Here is a 4,715-nt window from a genome sequence, read left to right on the forward strand (position 1 = left end):
ACTATAAAGTCCCTGAAACCTGTGTTTTTTTCAGTGAATATCTGTATATCTAGTTAGGACCAAAGTTTTCATGGGAAAATCTCTAATCTCTTACTGTACCAAAAGTCACTGAAAACTTGGCTTTTCAGCCAGTAGGTTTGTCTCTTTCCTCTGCTCTTCCTTGATAGCGCCGGGAAACCCTTTTTGGGTAGCTGTTGCGCTGACATATAAATTCAAATAAATAAATAAAGCATTTTTGTTTTGCCAACAACATTGGTGCTGCTTGACGAATCTTAACAAAATTTTCACAAAACTGCCCTTTTTGGTTCAGCTGCTGTGGGATAAAAATCTCTGGGTGATATGTCAAGCAGAGGTCAAGAAAAAGGGGGTCCCAAAACGTGTTTTCCCAATATTATATGGACTACACCAAATTTGGCAGACAGCTAGATGTTGGTTCTCAAAGTGTGCTTTTTGTGATTTGGTGTACATCTGTTTAGTAATTTCAGAGATAGTTAGGTTAAAAAAGAAAGATGTATGAGAGCCCAAAATCCTCCTGAAATCTTACTGAAATTTGATTGGCTGTCAACACTTCAACCAGGAAGTGTCAGAGGACACCTTGGGACCAATATACATGAGAGCACCCAATGAAATGCATTGTAGTGAGGGTCACAGAAAAGAGAACGTATAAAGGCTGATAATAGATCTTAGTAACTATATAATTCATTTTTTGATGGTACCATACTAATTGTAGGAATTGTGGTGTGTTCTAAGGTGATTTTACCCCATTGAAAGCCTTTTGCTGGGACTTCAAGATCATGTTTGAGAGAAAACTGTTTTCTCAAAACTTCTCCATAGAGGTTGTGGAAGGTTCTCCAGAAGCTAAAATGAGAACATATTTCCTATAAATTCACACTATAATTTTCAGCCATATGAAAATGAATTCTGTCAGTTGATTACATTGTGCTTTAATGCAGCCTCCCAGAATGTTCTAAAGAACAACTAGAGCACTAACGTTGTTACATATGACAAAAGCACATCTAAAACTATGTTGATTGAATCAAACTGGTGAAATGTAAACCATTTAATTTAGAAAGGAACAAAATGGGTGGGTTCAGTTTGCCATAGAAATTATAGTTAGTGATGTAGGAAGAAAAATTAGGACACATTTTAAGTAAGTTTTCAAATATCTTCCTCTTCTATTTCATTAAAACATTCTGACATTCAGACTCAAACATGAAGACTTAAACATGCACTTTCAACACATGCAGACAGACTGAAACATGCATTTTGAACACCAGCAGCAGACTGCCTAGTGATCAGCAGTTTTACTACAGGGTTTTAATTAGCAACAGCAATTGCTAACACTCTGAATGTATGGCAATGGTGGGTGTGGCACATATGAAAACCATCTTGATGGAATCAAAGTAGTAAACTGAAAGCATTTTCTACCGAGGATACTGCAGTAATTGATGAAATTAGGGAGCTTCATAATGAAAAAGTCTCCCAATATGGTCATAAGAGAAAAAGGAGCCCAAATATAGCACAAATATCACCTAAATGTAGCCCATGTGTAGCCCAATGACAGAAGTGTGCAAAACACTTAACATTTTAGTTTTTTTGCAGCTTCATATAGCGTATACTTCACCCCATGGTATAGGAGTGTTTTAAATGAGTATCAGTTACATTAAACAAGGACACATTCATTTTGGTTATAAGCATGGGGAGATTGAGTGATTTTCCCAGAATCACAGGAAGTTGAGCTGATACAGAAACTCAAACCTGGCTCCCCAGTTACAAAGTCAGCAGCTCTGGCTGTAACGCCACATCCTCTCCCTTAAGTGTAACATATAATCAAGTGATCAACTGGATAAAGAAAGTCATAAATATAGCAAAATATTTGAAAGTGCTTTGTTGCTAATTGAGAACTCAGAAAATACGTCCTCATTTTAGTTGTTTAGAGCACTAACCATAATTTCTATGGGAATAAGACCCTCTCATGGAGGAGGGTACAGAGGCACCCACGCTGTGCAGGTGGGAGGGGCAGTGGGAATGAGAATATAAAAGATCATTGGGGACGAAGGAAGAGGCAGTGGCAATACAACCATACTTGCCAACAGGTCGGATTCAGGCAGGAGACTCCCTATGTTTTTAAGCCCACAAGGCTTTTATTTTATTTGTCTCCTGCCTAAAGTCTTTTTCAATGTAAGTCAATAGGGATATTAATTTCCCCAAGTTAATTTTCAAAATCTCTCTCTTACCAAGTTCAAATTGTTGGCAGGTTTGGTACATTGTTTAACGGAGGGCAGGGGGAATGGGGTAGGGACACGGACAAGGATAAGTGAGGGCAAGAGAGAGATGGGCAGGGGTAAGAAACGGAACTTACAGGGTAGGCGTCAGGGGTTGCAGCAGCACAATACACCATACAGGGCAAGAGGGACGGCAGAGCAGTAAATTGACTATGGAAAGCAATAGGGAGGGGACAGGGCCATGCACATGGACAACAGAGAGCAGAGGGCAAAGAGGCAAGGGCAGCAAAGTGACCATAATGGACAGACAGGAGAGAAAGATGCAGAATAACGGACCATGAAGGGCAGGAGGGAGTGGGCAGGGGAACAACAGTGGACCAAACAAGGTAGGAAGGAGATCATAGGGGTATGTACATGGAAAGCGGGGGACAAGGGGCAAGGAGGCAGGGCAGGGGCAGCAAGCTGACCACACGGGGCAGGTGGGAGGGGCTGTGGCAGCACAGAAGACCATGCATGGTAAGCAGAGGGTTAGTGGCAGTACAATGGCCATGGTGAGCAAGAGGGTGGGGGCAAAAGACCATTGATGACTGAAATGAGGGGTAGTGGCAGACACAGACAAAAGAGGGCAGGGGAAGGGCCTTCTCAACAGACCGTGCAGGGCGTGTGTGTGGCATGTACTGCTAGTGAATTACAGCCTACTTAATTTTTCACTATTGCAAGGCTACCTATTCTCCATAGGCCAGAGTGGGCAGTTTGATTATAAAATCCTATAATCCTAACTGACTCAGGGAACATGGTAGAAATTCGAGTTAATATCCCTGAATTCAGAATGATAAAATACATCTTTTAGTGATGTTGGTTTAAACATTCTGTGTTTGAAAGTACCACTTTTAGAAAGTAGGTATTTTCTTGCCTAACCCTCCAGCCTGACTCTGCAAGGTTGTGTATTGTGTGTCTGGTTTGTGAGTGACAGGGCCTGGGGGAGACTCCAGGAGACAGGGTGAGTCGGAACAGGGTTGAATAGACCTATCTGCACATAGATGGAAGGGAGGAGTAGCACCTGCGTCTGAATATGGCTGCGCCTGCCTCCCACAATGCTGGCTCCACCTCCTGTGCTGCGTCTGATGTCCCTGGCCTACACTGCCAAAGGAAAAGCATGAGTCTTGTAAACAAAGTGCTCCAAGACTGACCAGAACTGGTTTGAAGTAGGTACAGGACCCTCTGCCTTCAGAGGACAAAGGAATTGCTGGTATAAATATTGGGGCCCAGAACCCAAGACTTTAGATCTCTTTTGGATCAAGAAGACTGGCAAGAAGAAGAGCTGGAGAAGCTGAGAGGAGGAACTACCACTTTGCTGTGTTGGCCTGCATTGGCTACTTCTGTCTTGGGTAGCAAAAGGACTGGTCTGAACTTTCTGCAATCTACTTTTGTGAGTTTCTCCAAGGGCTTGAGGTAGAGCTTGTCCCTTGTTCAAGAAGTCTCAGGAACAGCAAAGACTTCAAGCTCAACGAATCCGTGTCCTGACGGTACCTCAGAGGGCACCACTGCAACGCCGCAACGCGACCCTGGTATCGCCAACGCCACCTGCTGACGCCGCCACCGAGCCGCTGCTCGCACCGTGACCTGTGGGCACCGCACTCCGCACCACCTCGCTTCAGGACGACGCCGTGATATCCCCATCAACACCTCTCCACGCCAGACTTGATGCTGCTGCTTGCACCATGGTTCGAGGGCACAGCTTGTAAGGTTACACTACGGACCGCCCTCATCCCACACCACAGCCTTGGTCTACCGATGCCTGTGCCAGTTCATCAGCCAACAACAGCGCTTCAACAACGATGATGACGCTGCTTGCACCGTGACCTACCAGCACTGTGACGAGCACCGCCTTCATCTCACACTGCAACCCTGGTCTCACCGCCGATGCCATCCGACGCCTTTTCGGAGCCACTACTCGCACTGCGACCTGAAGGCACCGCACGCCACACCGCTGCACTTTGCACCGCAGCACCCGACGGCTGCCGACGCCAGCACTCCTGACTTCAAAGAGGAGAAAGACTTCCATGCTGACACGCTGACCAGAGACACTGAGGTTCCTGCATGCAGGCACTCCAGCTCGAAGTGGACTGGCATCCCTCACGGGTTGTCCATATCGGGACCAAGATAGGGTCCCACAGTCTCTCACTTAAGGTAATGGGGTTGGCTTCAGCCTAGGGGGATTCTCGGCTCTACACCTACATACAAGCCAGGTATACTTTGGTACATCGAGTAGGGTTGCATCGTAGGAGTACTATTGTCATATATTTATATTTATCTACTTGCATATAGCCATTGTTTTTAGCACTATGGTAGGAATCGAACATCCATTTACTCTGTTGGTGCTGGTAATCATTTATATCTGTTTATGTCTTATGTTTGTCTCAGCACACCCATTTTATATTAGAATGACGCTGGTTCAATAAATGCTTATTGAAAACGTCCCTAGTGTTT

The sequence above is a fragment of the Lissotriton vulgaris genome, chromosome 2_1 (genome assembly GCF_964263255.1).
Source record: "Lissotriton vulgaris chromosome 2_1, aLisVul1.2, whole genome shotgun sequence".
Lineage (NCBI taxonomy): Eukaryota > Metazoa > Chordata > Amphibia > Caudata > Salamandridae > Lissotriton > Lissotriton vulgaris.